Raw genomic sequence first — 18,228 nt, forward strand, 5'->3', positions numbered from 1 at the left:
ATGCAAATGTTAGCTCCTGACAGATTATTTTCACTGTATTTATTGACATAAACAAAGTAGATAGTGTGTTATAAAATCGAGAAGTGAAAATGTCATTTCTTCTTTAACCCAGAAAAACCCAACTGGCATTCACCAGAGCTCTTCACATTCCACATCTCGTGTTGCAGGGATCACTTACAGAAATCTGCATAGGCTTTTCTATTCACTTTATCCCAGACTGTAATGGGATTATACGTGGAAGACCCGCATGTGTGCGCATGCATTGCAATTGAAACAATCTCCTCTCACAATTTTCTTCCCCCCCCGCCCCCCCAAATTACCTTTCCCAACGTATTTCCCAGGTGATCATCCCATTTCTTGGAACTGAACTGTACGTTTCTATTATCCTGCATTCCTCTTTAACCAACTTTTAACAGCTTCATGTCTACCAAAAGCCCACGTGTTGGTCAAACTTTGCAAATATTAACAAATACCTACAAGGAGACAACTTTTAACCTTTGTTGATAAGATTTTCCCCATGTGAAATACTAGTGCATCATCATCTGCTCTGATGGTGCAGTTCCACAAGCATTTACTCTAGTAAGGCCATGATTCCCTATCCAGTAGCAAGTCTTATGGCATTTCTGTCATTCACTTTGCTCATATTCCCAAGTCAGGCTCACCATGGCTGATAAAACCATCCGTTTTTATCAGTTATGCTAATAAAATGGAGAAATATCATGCCTGAATAAATTCCTATTACATAATTCTATCTCAATAGTGTGAATCCTCCTTATGAAAAATGTTTACATCACAGCAAGGAAAACCACGAGTTTTGTGTGGGAGGGCAGATTGGGGGAAGGGAGAGGAGAAAACATCCTGTCATAGAAAATTCTCCCTCAGTAAGAGGGAAAAAAAAATCTCCAGAAATTATACCCTGGCAACTACTAGCTTTCAGAAAACAGCCAATTTACTTCAGTACAGATCAAATATTTAATATTATTAAATGATTAATATGCAGTATTAATAATTGTAGTATGTGGTTCAATGAGATGGTAACTGCAGCTTCTGGATGCTCAGTCCCTAAAAAAGCAGTGAAAGCTCATGACAAAAGAAGAAAAGCAAACACTGAACAGGTATCAAATCATTCTGCTGACATAAATAAATTTTTAAATTTTTTTTTAAAGTAAATTTATCTTGGTAGATTTTATGCCAGATCAGGTATCATCCTTCTTCCTGCAGCTGGTACAAGGCAGCTATAAATACATCATTGTGTGCTCTGCCAGGCTGACAAATACATGAGCAAGTTCTCACATCTGATCTGGTCCAAATCCACAGGGCTTGGCTGGGCTGCAGGGCGCAGATGTAGTGACAAGTATTGATGAGCACAGCCTCACAAGCAGGACTCTCCAAAACTCCCAGGACTCAGGCACCAATATCTGGGATCAACACAGTGACTTCCACGACATATTTTTTCTTATTTAAACATATGTAAATGAATAATGTTTCTAACTACTGAAATGTTTCTAGCTATTGAAATTTTAAAAAATAAAACCTTATCACACACAATCAAAATCTTTTGGCAAATTTTGAAGTCTTAGATCTGTTGGGAAGCTTTCAATTCACTTCAGTGGGGTATGGATTGGGCCTTTTATCTCCTACCTGCAGCTGATTCAGCTCTAACTTAGACTTGACAAAATCCTTCCAACTTTACCATGTCACTTAACAATAAACTGCTTTTTCTTAACTGAAACTAACTGAAAGACTGAGTTTTTGATGACTGCTTGCAGTTACATTTTCATCTCCCTTCGTTGACTATGCACATAAATGCTGTAAATCTCCATCATTTTAAATGAGGTCTTCAAGGGTAATTTTGGAAGCCAACAAGGAGCAAGCATCATGTTTGAAGTATTGTAAGATCCTTTTTTCTCTTTCTTTTTTTAATCTGCTGGACTCAGATCAGTCTGAAACAAATCCATTGCTCACCTATCTCAGATGACATTTTAATTGTAGCTTTTAACTACACGTACGCTAATGGAGGAAAACTGGGTATAAAGTTCTTCAAGTGTACATTCAGATGGAAGGACTTCATTATGAATTTGGTTTTCACTGCTGAACTTTATATTAATTTGATACCTATAAACATAATTAAATGGAACTAGGAAAAAAGCACCTCTAAATTAAACTTTCTGGATGTCAGAGGATTTTTTTAAACTTTATCTGCAGAATATAAGCATTTAAAACTAAAATGTAATTTCACAATCCACGGAGTTATACAAAAATTTTCTTAAATCTCCATATCTGCCATCTCTTTTTCTTTGCATTCTTTCAAAAACTCCCACAGTGTGTGTGCATATATATATATTTATATGCCCAGAGCTAGAAAATGTCCACCAGGACATAAAAACACCAGGTCCACCTGGTGTTTTTATTTACTTATTTTGCTTTCAAGCATCAAAAAATTTCTTTTTTTCAAGTCAGTACTGTGACCCTCATAAAAGGGGTTCTCTTTATATGCAAAGCCTCACTGACAATATTTAGATCTGTGAAAATGTTTTAAAAGCACAAAAGGATGCAAAAAAGGCATGCAAAAAAGGCAAGTGGAATTCCTACAATTCACATCTGTACGAAACAAAAAAAAGGAATGTCTGCTTACTGCCCCGAGGCTCTTTCCACATAGTGCCACATCGCTAAGGTCCTTTCTTTTCTTTTGTAGCACTAGCGTTCAGTGCAATTCTTCACATGCATATAAATGCCAGAGGTGTATGTGGAATAACAGTATTCAAAGGTTTCACATGTTTGTTGGTGTTTTAGATATGTATACTTCAAAATAAAAAATAACATTGCTGCAGAAACCTTGAGGCTGAAATCGGTTTCTTTCAACTTTGAGAAAATAAGTGACACTTTCTGTTGCAGTTTTGCAATATTAATTGCTTAGCTTTTTTCTTCTGGTGAATGATATTTATAACAAATGTAACCAGCTAAATGCAGCTGAAAGCCATTAAAGTAAAAAAGTAGGAATCACCCATTACATCTGCTTTTCATAACAAAGGGATACAAAGACCATATTGAACATTCATTCCCATTCTCTAAACCGATATTCCCAAAAGAGATGCCCAACATCCAACCTCAAAAATTGCAACACGACTTAGAGGCATAAAAAAAGGAAATAAAAATTAAATAGGAAAACACGCTGCAAATAATGTACAGAAAATTAAATATGCAAATAAAATATTTCAGCACTAAAAATCGGAGAAGGCAAACATAGAAGTACTCAACTTCAGTAACTATTTAAAATCAAATATCAGTTTGAAGATGAAGGCATTTGAGGATTTCGATGTCTGGGTATAAAAAGAAAATGTTTGTTAGATGGAAGTGTCAAAATAGTGCATTTACATTAAAAACTTTGCAGAAGAGCAGTGTGTCATGCATATTGCTGCAAAAACTGAAAGACAGAACTTTTTAATGACTAAAACTACAAAAACACATTTCTAGCACACAACTATGTAAACTAACAGAAAAACCATACAGTAACATACTAAGGGAGAATGCAACCAGTGGTGCTCAACCACCCAGTGCCATCAGTCAGTGCCTTTTCTGCTGGCTGGATGTAGATGAGGACGCACCACATGTAACCCCTTGCTGCACAGAGTTTCCCAGCTTTGGAGGCAAATCTTCAAACCTGCACTCAACAATTGAAAACACACATTTTCTGATGGGAAATGTAAATATGAAGGCATACCTATTAGAGCAGAAAGCAGCGAGAGCAATGCCTTGTCCCCTGGCCACAGAGAAAGGCTTGGACTTACAGTTTTAGACTGTGCTGGAAAGTTGATGACCAGTATTGAAACACTGCAGAAGATATGCCAAGTGAGTTCATGCAGAAAACTGACATAAATACTCATAACAATTCCTTTCCTCAAGCCACTAACATCCCTTCTCACCAGGGCAATATTTCTTCACTCAAGTTAAAAATCTAATTTTTCACTGAAGCTATGAGTCGGGTATATTTAACGAAATCAACAACCATGTGCTGTTAAAAAAAGTTATCTAGAATTCAATGAAAAATTCTAACTGCATTTTAAGATATTCCATAAAGCCTAAAAGCTCCTTGAATCTCTGTGACTTCTCCAGACTGAAAGACTAAAATAAATATTCTAGCTTCTTATTCATTAACAAAACACTCACATCTACTTAATAATTGAAATTTTATGGAAATTGCCAGAAAGGTCTGGCATCTAAAAGAACCATTTACTGCAGGTTTTTTGTAATTCGCATCACTTTGACTTCCCAACCGTACCATCCTACTTTGCACAGGGCTTGAAATTTTAAAAGCTTAGAAGAAGTTATAGTCCTAAGTCTGATTACCTTTATTGAAAAATCGGTGCCTAAACTTTGAACACTTTTAGAAAATCCAAAAGTAGAGACTTATACATTAACTCCAGCAGCATTATGCTTCAGATGCAGCTAAACAAATTCTTGCAGAAGCAAGACAATCTGAACCCAAAACATGATACATTGCCTGATGAAGGATTAGTTTTGTGATCCTAACAATTTAGGATGGGAAATGTAAAAAGTCTGTATTTAAAAATCTTACCAAAAGTTTAGTAAAAGCTTTAAATCTGTACTGTATAAAATGTCTCCCTTTCCCCCCTGTAAAGTTGATACTTGTGTCAAAATCAGAACACAAATTACTGCTTAGAAAGTGGCAAATACAGATTTATTTAAGCAACACCTTAAAGAAGCAAAGCAGGCTACAACTCACCTTTGACAGCACATTGCAGTCATTCTAAAGTTGTTTGTTTAATCTTTCTAGTAAAAGAAGCCAAAAGACTAACTAGTCTTTGTGAGCTTAGTGCAATAAAGCCTACTGCTCTCAGGAAGTCCAGTGTGTCTGAGAGCAGTTTGCCATCCCTAAATAAAGTATTGATATTATTCATACTATTTTAAAAAAATTGTAACATCATATCATGCATTGTATAAGGCCCAAAGACTGTGGGACACTTCTCTCATCGTCAAGTATTTTTTTCCTCCTGGGTTGCACCAAAAAAAAATATCAGAGACCTGGTGAGAGTCGTGACATAAGTAAGCTTGCTCATTAACTGCTGAGAACTTCACTATTTCTAGCCACTTTTTAAAGGACTTTTATACAGGCTAACATTACAATCTGGACTTTAACATATTTGTATATGGTGCCCTTTCCCCATGGCATATTTATACCCTGCGAGCAGTCGCTTCTTTAAGCTACTGAAGGGGTATCCCTGTCTCTTCAGAATGAACAATCCATCGAGTTTTAGGATTAAAAAATTTTTTTTTTAAAATCCCCTTCTCTATTCAGTCTCAGGATCAGTCCCTCCTCTAGCAGTATATGAAACAAGCATGATTTTGTTCTTCATTCCTCAAGGCTGAACAAGGGAGGTTTTTCCTGGAATTTAAATTAAATCAATGACTAGTACCACCATAAACAAAACAACTCTTCCACCCCCCAGTTCTTTGGTACTACTCTTTAAGGACAGTCATAAAGCTGCAAAGAAAGAGACGGAACACTCAATGGCTTTTAAACAAATGCTACCACATTTTAAACATGTGCATGTTTGCCAAAGCTCTAAGCTTCTATTGCTCAAACCACTTGTGGTTTCTCAGCACTTCTTTTTTGAATGATTGTGTCTTTATAAAATAAACATGTTTGAGACTAAATTACTTGTGTGTCTGTTGGGAATAATTATAAAATTAGCTCGTTCTAATTTACACTTGCGGGTTTTAAAAACACAGCCAAATAGCATAGTGAGTCTCCTGGTGAAACCAAAGCCTGGCATGTCAAACACGGTTTAAATCACACACATGGACTTTGATTTTCTCAGTGCAGCAGTCTGATCTCTACAGCAGGCTTAGTCCTTTAGTTTTGACTTCTAATTCTCCAAATAAGTATTCCTTTTGTAGGTCCCCAGAGACATTAATTCAGTGTGCCAATAGGCTGTGCAATATATAACACAAGTAATTCAATTCCAGGCACAGAGCTGTGATTTTCAGAAAGTACTATCTCCACGCACAGTTTCAGTAATTTGCAATATGTTGTTCATCCACAACAGATAACAGAACTTTGGTTGCTGAATATCTCAGTGTCCCAAATATGATGGACAGATGCACTACAGTTCCAACCACATTCCCTAGGAATGTATTTAAGGTCCAATTAACACTATTCAGGGGAGTAACACGTGATAGATTTTAGCTGTGTCCCTCAGTCCCACTGATTTCAGTGATCTAAATTATGTTTTTCCAGGAAGAGAAATTATCACATTATCACAATGCTTCTATTGTACTACCCTGGCACAACACATTACACTTTTGTGCATTAGGTAGTCACAACAGCAGATAATAATTTCCAGGGAACTACAACAACCAACTTATTTCCAAAGTGTTTTCTGCTATTCTAGTAGAAAACACTGGTTGATGCAGTCAGTATTTTCATACTAATATGCCAGGATTCACTTGAAATAGTCTCAGTCAGCAACTGGCAATTTTGGCAAAATAAAATCTTATTCAGCTTCCTCCTCTTTTACTCTGGACTTGCCACACAACACCTTTTCAACAGCAGATTTACAGCTCCATGAATCCACAAGATGTACATTTGTGATGAAAATTATTCATTTCATTTAATTACATAGATTTATTTTCACTATCAGTGGCTAGAACAACTTCTCTTAGGCATCCCACAGTTTGCCTGCTTATCCAAGGCCAGAGGAGACGCAAATCGTACTTTCTGTACCAAGATAAGGTGGGTTTAGTTTCTGTGTTTACATCCTGCTTTTCATTCCTCAAGGCTGCAAAGGTTACATTACCGTGGCCTTGCCACCACAACCTGTTTTACCTTATATTCATCTTTTCATAAATACCTGAACAAGTCTTTTTTTTATCACGTCATATAGCTAATACTTTAACCAGCAAGCTTTCCATGAGTAGTCTGCGGTCTCAGACGTGTTCCACATTTCTTAAGCACTGTGAATTCTCCTTCCTCTATATTAGAGACTTTTTAATAGTTTTTTTTCTACCTCTTCTCACTCTGCAAAATAAATATATATCTCAACAGAATCCCACTCCCAGTCTGACCCAAACCTCAGTCCTGTGATGGTAGTAAATCATACCATCAACCCCTTCAACTCCCTTTTCCTCCCCTACTAAAAAAAAAAAGCTTCCTGCACATTTTCCTGCCTTCCATGATACTTGCTACATCCCCAGTTTGAGAATATCTGTACTCGTCCTTATTATACATGCATGTATTTACACATATACACGTTTGCATATACATGGGTGTGCATATACATATATATGCCTATATATGAACACATGTGTATTTATTTAGCAAATATTTATATATGTGTCTGTTGAACATATCCATATTTGTGTATATTCTATATGTAGAGCAGACATACCACACACATTTAGGTGGCTGTGCAGGGTGAAAAGCACTACAGCCTACACCGCCACTTCTCAACATCTTCCACAGCACATTTTTCCCAGTGCATTCTCAGGGGTTGATTCTTTCCCTAACCCAATAAAAAAGTCAATAGCAAACATTGTATTTAACAGCCTGAACTACACATGGGGTATTTTACCAGCGTGGTTTTTCAAGTGCACTCAAGTTTACCTTCTGGCTATTCTGAAGAATGAGTAACTCGTTCCACTCCATTCAGCAACATCCACTCCTCCCCCAACCTCCCTCCTCTATACTGATCACCTTTTAGATACAAAAGAAAATAAGCCACTATGTGAGGAGAAAGAGGTACATTCCTGAGTATTAATGTTTTAGAGTAGTCACCTTCCCAAGCTGAAAACAGCTTACCAGTAATCTAGAACAGACCATTTTGTTAGAATATGAAACAGGAAAGGTAACAAAATGTCGCCTTGCAAAATTTTCTACACAAATCAGCCTTGCCCTGTTGATATTTGTTCAAAATTATAACATGCACCTATAAACTGAGTCATGAGAACAGTTACTGAAAGATAGTTCCCAGACACAAAATATCACACACTTCACTGGCTCTGACTCCACTTCCAGATTTATACACTACTGAAAACATAAATACCACTCAATTCTCCTTCGATGGAAGAGTAACAATAAATCTTTCCAGCTGTAGTTACTGGCTGCTTCAGAGGCCTGGCTTTGTATGTGGATAATTAGATTACAATCAATTAGTGGAAATATCCAAAATAAACAAGTCAAGACAACATCCAACTTCCTGGAAAGTTAACCTTCTCCAGAAAACCAAACATTTCAGCAGGATTAAAGCTCTGTTCTTATTTTAGGAAAACAGCAACCCTATTTTCCTCGCTTCGTTTACAATATAACGCTTATTCCTGCTTTTTGTTTCCAAAAACATCACAAAGCAGGTCAAGCTCCTTTGAGGCAAATATTATTTCTGGGGACAGCATTTGCTTTCTGATGCGGCTCTCTGTTCAGGGAGAAGACTTACCAGAACACACACGTGCTTGATCATAAACCAGACAAGTATGAAGAGTGCTGCTGCCCCAAGGGGTTCTTGATTTAAGGGTCAAGGAAGAAAGAATTAAGAAACACATAGGGAGGACTGTTGGCTTGAACTTGAACTATGTTGTGGTGAAAAAAAAAATTACACTGCTCATCATAACTGGGAGAGAAGATGTAGGAAAAGTTGAAGGGAAGTGTCTGGCCTTCCACTCCCAAAGACCTGAGTTTTCCCAGCCTGAGCTGGCAGCCCACTGGCATGTTTTTAAGCACGTTTTCTAAATATTCATCCTACACTCACACCCAATTTACAGACCTAAACTTTCTGTGTATAATACAGATGCATATCATATTAAAAATAAAGCAAAATTAATACTTAAGGGCATCGCTTTTGGAGCAGACTGCAGGTAGGGGCAGGGAACAGCTAACATTTTTCTTCATGAAGCCTGCAGCCACTGCAGAAGTATTTAAGCTGAAGTAGTTATTATGATATGGGGAAGAATGAGAGCTTTACAACTACAACTAACTTTCAGTGGCACTGTTAGCTGAGCCTGCCTGTATAGCTCAAGTTCCTCCCATAGTTACCCACGATCACCAATTCACACAGGCAGAAACTGAATCTGCCGCCGATTATGTTTGGGAATTTGTGTCATTAAATGCAATCCTTAAATCCTGCTGGATACTGGTAAATTTAAGTGTGAACTCTGAGCTCTTCCACTCCCACAAAGTAACAAAAAAGCAGGCAATGTGCTGCTGTTTTGTTTGTGCAACCATGGGAAGAACAAGAAGCATGGAGCAACCTCTAAGAAGGAATAACTTCTGCTCAAGGTCCAGAAAATACAAGAGTACACTGTTTCACCAGAGAACTGTGCTTTTTACAGCCAACCGATTCTCACAAGGATGGGAAGAAAAGTATTTGACTGTAACCAGCAAGTTAACACTGTAGGTACTCTTAAATATTTAAGTTTATCTTATTTTTAAAATTTATTTATTACTTTACATGAGTTCTCCAGTGCAGGAAAGAAGGGTGGGTAAAAAAAAAGAAAGGAAAAAAGAAACTATACTCAATTAGATCCTAACACAGTAAATTCTCATTTCCTTCAACATGGGTTTTGCCAGAATGAGATTAAGCTCAGGCCATATTAATTTATCAGTAAATTATTATTAATACATTTTCATGTATGTTAGCATAGCAATTTTTCACCCTGCATCTTTAGCAACATAACACATTCCTTCACTAGGAGTCCACAAGTCCTTCGCTAAATGTATCACTTCAGCAGGACAATTTCTTTCTCCTTTCATGATGGATTGAGAATTCTTCCAACAAGTTTAACTTTTGAGATTATACATGCTAAGTATATTTAAAAATCACAAAATGTGATTGAAATGATGGGCAATGGATTCACAAGTTGCAAGAGGGAGGGAGGACAGGAGCACCAGGGTACATTAGAAGGATTTTACAGAACTCAAAGGCATTTTTTTTTATCATTGGATAAGAGATTAAAGCTAAAGCCTGAATTCTGAAACCAAAAACTTTGAAAGAACATTTTTATACCAAAAATATTTTAGCTGTGTTTTGCTAAGCAAGAAGGCAACGTAACTCCTAAAGTCTATATATCCATACAATCATAAGGATATGAAGGTGATTAAAGCTTTCTCATCCCCTACAGTAGTAGATTATATATAGTACAGTAAGCACTTGTAAATTCATAAAAACTGCATCCATACATAGTGGCATGATAGTGCTGCCTTGAACTACTGATCAAGAAAGTTGTGTTATGCTTACAGAGAAAACCTCAAAATCAGCTACATCAGCACACACGCACAAAACTGATTTTTGGTCAATCTTCTGATTTCTCTTCAGCTTTGTTAGAGTTGTCTTTTCCTCTTTTCCAAACTATTCAGCTTTCAAGAAGTAGACTTATGCTGTGCTGTTCTTGATAGTCTAAACATCAACATACAACTGAAGCCTTCATTATACCATCCTGTCAAATGCAATGCTGAACAAGTCAAAAATGGATCTGCAGATGCAGACGCAGAATAGGCAGTGACTGGCTTGGTTAAGACACATTACCACCTTCATTGGGAGACTGCAGCCTCTGTCACAGGACAAATTAGAAATGACTGTGTATTAATTCCAGCCCCTCTGAACAGAAACTGAACCACGCTTATGCTCCCTACCTGCATTGCATGAAGGGCACATGGATGGTCAATCTGCTGCACGTGTGGTCACTGTTAAACCAGACCAACCCCACGATTAGCAGCTGTCACATCAAACCTAACCCCACTTTTCAAAATTTGCCAAATGGAAATGAGGAAAGACAGTGCTGTGTAGATTTCTGCATCAAAAACTGGAATTTAAGAGTTCAACACTAAGCCGCATGCTCTACGTCTAAATGTTTCTTGCAAGCTTTAATTCAACACACAAATCTATAAAAAGTTAGACCTTTTAGCACAACATGAAGGAAGAGTCATTGAGGATGGCATGTCTCTCAGAAGACTTCCAGAGTTTTATCCCCTTCTCTGTCTCCTATTTCTGACAAGCACTGTTAGGATAGGTATTTGCTGCTTAATTTGAAGGTGTTATCTCAATTAAAATAGATCTCAAGGTCCTTCTCTCTTCACATCAACCTCTGCACTCTCATGTGACAATACAGAGCAGTGAAGGTAGCAGCAAGCAAGCCTATACATTTCTTTGACAAGCAACATGGAGAAAACTCTACTGGTTTTAAGAGCCCTTGCTTAGTTTGTGGAAGCATGATGGAATGAACTTAGGCAGGCCACTTCAATGGCACATGGAAAATACCACAAGTACCAGCAGCAGAACAAATTGCTATCCACTTTGTCATGCTGATCTACAGGTACCTGCTTATCTTCAGACCCTTTACTGATACCTGCAGTAGAGTTAACACATTCCATTCCCAATACAAGTTACATTATCACATATTGCACTTACTACAAAGCACAGAAGTGGAGAAAAATAGCCCAAAATAAACAAACCCTCCATTGACAAACTTTCTATGAGCTCATAATAATGAACAGTGTCTTATCCTTATCAACAGATGCTGTCTTACCTTTATCAAGAGAAGTTGAAATGTCCCTTTCTCCTATTCAGCTCTCAGGAACAAAAGAAATGAACTCCACCCTGCAGGCAAAGAACATTTTTTTACTGATTAGTGATATTCTGAAAGAAGGTTTAAATCATTACAAAATAATACAGACCTTCCAATTCTTGTATGATACTCAGGCAAAAATATAATGCTATCTGGAAAAACACCCACTGATGGCACATTAGTTATATATTAACTACCTTATTTCAAGAAGTAACATGCAAACGCTCTTATGAACTGCAGCCCACTGATAGCAAAATATTCAACAACACTGGTTTATGAGGAAAATTACACTTCTGTGTATAAGGTCCACTTCCAAGATAAAATAGCAATATTGCAACCCATGACACAATCTTTGACCATAGTTTTCTTTTCATCTTAACAGAGGTCCCAGAAGAATGAGATTACATGATACACATGACTAAAAATAATTCTGGATCCTCTAATAATTTACATATCCTCTAAAATGAGGATCATCACTCCTCTTTGTTGTAACAAATGCACAAACTCAAGCCCTTCCATGGAAGGAGGATGGGATTTTTTACAGCAACAGAAGTTAGAAGTCTTAGGGTAAGAGCAACAGTCTCATAAGCAGCAGAAAAATTGAGATTCATATATATATATATATAAAAATAAATATAAATAGATATATATGTATATATATCAGTATAACCATAAAAGCATTAGAAGTCCTAAGCAAGCACAGCTTCAGTCAGCCACAGAGGACTGAAGACAAGGCTGGAAAATTAATCACAGAGGCTAGAAGCAAAAGAAGATAGAACAACAGCTGCAGAAGGACGATGATAAAGGCTGCTGAAGAATGAGCACATTAAAGCTTGTGTTGCAAGGAAAAGAAATTTCATGTGTTGAACGAAAGGCACAAGAGCAGCGGGGGAAGGAGAAAAGGAGGACCAGAGCCTTATTGTATTTGCTCTTTAATTAACTACTCCATTATTACACTAGAATGTGAAGCAGAAATTATTCATTTGGACAGCTTCCCAAAATCTTTACAATCATAGAATCATTTAGGTTGGTAAAAGACCTTTAAGATCATCGAGTCCAACCATAAATGTCACTGCTTATCTTATCTGAAGTAGTTTTACATATATCAACACCAATTCAAGAGTTACAGAATGGTTCAAGCTCGTTCCTCTCCCAAACAGTGGCCAAATACTTATCATTTCCTTCACAGTGCAAGAACACCTAGAAATTTTACAAGGGCATAAATACAACTGACTTGCTGATAATGGGCCAATTCAAGTAGCTGTCCCTGTTCCTACAGAAGGTTTGTCATTCTGGAATTTCAATAACCTGATGTTTGAAAAGAAAAATTAATGTTTGTTATTAAAGAAAATACCCAGGTAATTAAGAGGCACTAATCAGATGCTACATTTTAAATATGCAACTAGCTCGTAATGACATCGTTAATTCACAGTATACATTAACACTTCCCTTTTTACTGAATAAAAGAAAATCTCCATTACTTTTGTTTGTATTCTGTGAAGAGTCATGTACAAAAAAGCCTGCTCAAGTGAGTTGTGATCTTTTGGTTTTGCTTCTAATTAACAGAGACCAGCTGCTAATGGTGAGTCTGTGACCCCAAAAATACCTCTAACTTTGATATCTTGGAAGCTTTCATGCATCTGTAATATACAACACACATTAGAACTCAGAAAAATTACTGCCTTTACTCCCTAAGATTCACTGGAGAGACTTTGAAAGCTTCCTTTTTCATTTATGAATGTTTTTAAAAGGGCACAAATATGAGGGATTCTGCTTTTTCACGTGCATTAATTTGTGCACATAAGGTCATCTGTTCTGAAATACTCCCTTAAATTGTGCTTATACATCCTAGAGGTTTGTCTGGTGTTTATACAAAGTTACAGGTAGAAAAGGTTTGGTGTAACAATTTCTTTTCACAATCACCTCTGTATCAGTATTCCATCACCAAACTATTTTAACAGCTCACATTTAACAGAACAGCTTTCACCAGCATCAAAAATTTTCCCAAATTAGTAAACCTCCATGAGCAAACTTTCCTGGCCTGTTCTGAGCATTCACACAGCTCTGGAGTTGCCACAGCATTCTCCTCGCATCCAGCCTCTGCCAGGGACTGACAGCCCTGTCAGTGAACAGCCTTTTTCTCATGTCCAATCTGAAGTCATTCATATCTGTTTGACTGTGTCCTCCTACACAGTTAAGAGAGGGATGAGGACCTGATTGGGAGCTTACAATTCATGCAAGCAGTTAAATTTCCATGATCTTTTTTCTGAAGGAGTTTAAACAGGATGGTTGGCAGTAAAGAATGACAGGTTCTTCCCTTCAGCTCCCACAAAGGGACAAAAATATCCTCCTCAATTTTGCCATGCTCAGCAACAGTCAAAAACATCATAGGGATATTTTCACATGATTTTCCTGTTTTCTAAAATCTCTGGAAACCATTTTCCTAGTCCTTTTTACTCTTTTTCTCAACTCCATCCCACAGACACCAGGGATTGGTTTCAAGTAGGTGCACTCCACAAGTGGATGTCCCCAGTAATCACAGCACAGCCTCTCCTGCTTGAAACAATTTCCATTTACAGCCTTCAAGCATATGATTTCACTCTCTTATTTTTAAAGGATTCCTTAAAGGAGGAATTTTTCCATGCTAAGCTTATGCTAAATACACAAATGGTGATATATTTCGCTATAGACTGACAAGACTGGTCTCTCTGCTTTATACATAATACTGCATGTAAGCTCCCAGCTTCCAAAAAGCATGTTTTCCTATTTGAGAGTGTTTCCCACTCTTTTCCTTAACTGACTTAATTTTTTCTAATTGTGACCCGGAGGAGCTGCCTAACAAACAAATGGTTCAGCTGGCATTTGACCATATGTTACTTCTGTGGGCTGGGTTAAAAATATAAACACCTTGCTTCATTTTATTCTCAGAAACACAGGAAAGACAAGATTGAGTAAAAAAGCCCAAAAACAACAACAACAACAACAACAAACCCTAAAAAATTAAGCTGTACAGTTTACACTGTCCTTTACCAGACCAATACAGCTGCATTTTGACATTAATGTGCCTGACTTCAGAATTGGTGTATAACCAATACAAGAGCCAAAGATGTCAATGCCCATAAAAATGTGAAGAGGATTCAATTAGCATTGAACTAAACTGCATAGAAAACACTTGTATAATTTTAAGCTGATTTATCTTTCTTCTTCAACCCTGCACAAATAGAGACAAAGTTGAACTTAGCTCTGACCAATACAATCCGGGATTTCACAAATAAGCTGATAATACTAAAATAAAAATACGGGAAACACTAAAGGAACCATAAAAATGTCCTGTTTCATAAGATAAGGAAGCTTTTTGCTACAACTTATATTTGTTTTGACTTCTTAAATGAAGCTAAATAGTATTTTCATTGTTCTTTCACAGCTCTTTCAGAAGGAGCAACTGCTCTCACAACCCAAGGACCAAAGGCTCCACAGCCACTAACAGGAAAGTGCCCTTTCCCCCTCCTGCCATTTGTCAACCTTACAGGCAAAAGCTGAGAGAGAAGCACAGATTGGAATGATTACACAGAAAGTTTGGGGCTAATTAAATACATTACTCAGCATCAATAGTATTTAAAATCTATGGAGAAAATTAATAGGTGCCATCAGAAAGTTTCTAATGGAGACAGATTACAGAAAAGTGTTACAGCATGAGGAATACAAGATTTCATCTGATGCAGCCTCCACGAGACACAAAAAAACCCCCAAAAAACCAAAAACCATGTACAGAAGAGTTCATGAGTATTTTTTTGTAGTATGTGTGAGTATAACATACAGAAATACATGGTTTGATTGTAGAAACACAGATAATTCTTCTGGACAACAGTTTTCAACAGTGGCTTCAGTTCTCAAATTACCCAACATTATGATAGAAAGAAATCAATTCAATGCATTTGCAGTTGTCTGTACCTACCAGTTTTATCAGGGAAAATTAGAACTGCAGTACAGACAAGACAGTGAGTAGGCACATCAATTTAATTACAAGTAGACAAAAAAAAATTAATCTGAATATAAATCAATTCCTTCCTTCCTAATAGACTACATGATTTCATACAACAGAATCACATAAGATACTGCTTTCACTAAGACTGGAGCAATTTGAAGTTTACAGTTTTCTAGTGGCATATTTGTAAGGCAAGCAGAGGCTCTCATAAAACCCCAAAAAACCAGAAGATTCAGGAAAACACTGTATTGATATTAACCTTCATCTTTGGAGAACTGAATCTTGGAAGGACAAGATTCCAGTAGGAAGGTGTAATCAGTGACCACTATAATCAGTGACAATTGTGAAGTCTTATATCCCCCACACACAGTCAAACACTAAAGGAAACTGCAGCACATAGCAGTAAGATGCTGACAATCTGCCACCTTAAACATAATTCACAGATACGGATAAACTCTTCTCCACAGGTTTTCTAGCTTTCCTAGGGCTGCCAATATTTAGGTTGTCAGGAAAAACACAAGGCCCTTTCTTACAACATCCTTACAGAATACAGTTTTGCTATCCACTGAATGCTCATCTATTTCAATGCATTTCTTACTACTTCCTATTTTCTGTACTTACTGTGCTGCAAATTAGTGCATTCTGAGAGACTCTCCAAGGTGCAGGCACAAAAAACATCTCCCATGCAATGCAGCCCTTGTCTTGCTCATGCTTTCCCGCATCCCCCAGTAACATCCTATCCCTTTCTATGGCTCCACACCATGCAGGCATTCACACACTGAGCCTTCTTTGCTCACTGTTCGAATGACAAGCACCTACCTAAACAGAGAGCATGAAACATGATCCATGTGTTTTCAACTGAAATCCACCAAAAAAAGACACTTCACACTGACTTCTGAAATAATACATTCAAATATTTTCTTAGTACAAAAAGAGTAAACTCTGTTTCTTCAGTCGGAAAAGTCCCTGCAAAGGCACTGCAAAGATAAGGAACATGGTGAACTTGGCTTCTGTATTCGCTGCCGCTGTTTCCATGGCACACAAGTGCCACAAATCAGATGCTCAAGGAGTAAACTCTAATTCATAATTCATGTGACTAGGTCAGAGTTATCCCAGGATTAATGAGCTACGGCACAATCATAAACAACCAAGACAAGGACCAACACTGCTTGATATCGTAACAGTCTGGGTTTGGGGTTTTTGAGGTTTTGGAGAGGGTTCTTGATTTGTTTAGGGTTTTTGCTTTTCTTTGTTTTTCAAATGCAAAAATCTTTGATATTTAAAAGTCTGATAAGCACCTTCAACATATAATTAATAATCCACTCAACTTCAGAGAATTTTAATGCCTCCCTATCAGCAGAAATGCAGCAACATTGTACTCATTACTAGTTACTCCATGGAAAAGAAACCTAGCAACTAAACATATGTAATCGCTTAAATCCAAGTCAACTTTTAAAGATTTTGAACAAAGTCTGAGTACAAACAAAATGTGACAGTATAAATATCTCTTAAGTTTACATGGCTCTACTGAGACTTTATCGGAGTTGTCAATATTAGAATGCTGTATTCTAGCCAGTCATGAAATTAATGCTTGAGACATTCTAGTGCTGTTTTTAACTCCAAAGTAGAGGAGAAAAGGCACTACAAAAATCATGTGTGTTGACATTATGAGTCATCTATGTACGTGCTTTAAAGTAGCTACCACTATTATTTTGAGGCACCTAAGCTTAAAGGGAGAGTCAGAAAATACATTTCAAAGGACTAAGATTAAGAATGTAACTGTGGCTTCCACCTTCCCTTAGCAACTGGGAATTCAGTTCCACCCCCAAGCCTAGACTGGGTCCAAAGACCTATTTTGTTCTCTACACACAAACTGGCTGGCACTATTGGTAAAAGGCTGGGCCTGTGGAGCTACATTTTCCACAAGGAGCTGATAGGGACTATCATTAGAGATAAAAGGAGTCCTAGGCTACAGTCTCTAAAGGAGAGTGAGATGTGTTCCTTGAAATTTGTACTGATACCTACCTGAAGCACGCTGGAGAAGACAGAACACAAAACTACAGGATGCTGGTAACAAAAGCACATATGCATATTTGAAGGGCGTTTGATATACTTGATATCATTACTCAATAACGTCCCCAGAGGGGACTAACAAAGCTGAAGTACACAAAATCAGATCTGAGGAATAGCAGGTCCGCATTAGTCAGCAGCACTCTTCTGCAGTGGGTGCTTATGCAAGAGTGATTGCTCAACTCATGTACCGGGCTAAAGACAAGCAGCTTGCAGGTGGGTCCTCCCAGACACACCAAGGGCCACGTGTTCCCCACCTCCCACAGCTGTGCAAGCAGGATCCCCACGACAGTGGTCCAAAGAGGAACTGTAAACCCAACCCCCTTCTCCTCCAGGAGAAACAGAGGTGGTGTCCTAACAAACCCATCTTCTCAGATTAATCTCTAAATCAGTGTCGATACAGCAGGCCACAACCATGGAATGCCTATTAAAACAGAAAAATATTTATCCAATTCTGGGTGTGTTCTCCATAAATTTGAGACCTTCCATTGAAACAATAGGATCATGAAAATAGTGAAATAGGTTAACATTATCCATGGATATGATTGCTCCAATGCGAAAGAAGTAACTATAATGGGACAAGTCTACCAAAAAGAGTT

The 18,228-nt window shown here is 37.5% G+C and overlaps 1 protein-coding gene across 2 annotated transcripts in view; it reads right to left on the reverse strand.

Moving 5' to 3' along the window:
- BMPR1B (bone morphogenetic protein receptor type 1B) overlaps positions 1 to 18,228 on the reverse strand; it is a 234,429-nt gene that overhangs the window by 175,483 nt on the left and 40,718 nt on the right. For both annotated transcript variants that reach the window (XM_042049635.1, XM_042049633.1), the window contains exon 2: positions 11,536 to 11,606. The gene's annotated coding sequence lies outside the window, so the exon portion shown is untranslated. The remainder of the gene's footprint in view (positions 1 to 11,535; positions 11,607 to 18,228) is intronic.

This window comes from Corvus kubaryi, unplaced genomic scaffold (assembly GCF_017639235.1).
Source record: "Corvus kubaryi isolate FWS band 111438036 unplaced genomic scaffold, C.kubaryi_AGA036_p1.0 71, whole genome shotgun sequence".
Taxonomy (NCBI): domain Eukaryota; kingdom Metazoa; phylum Chordata; class Aves; order Passeriformes; family Corvidae; genus Corvus; species Corvus kubaryi.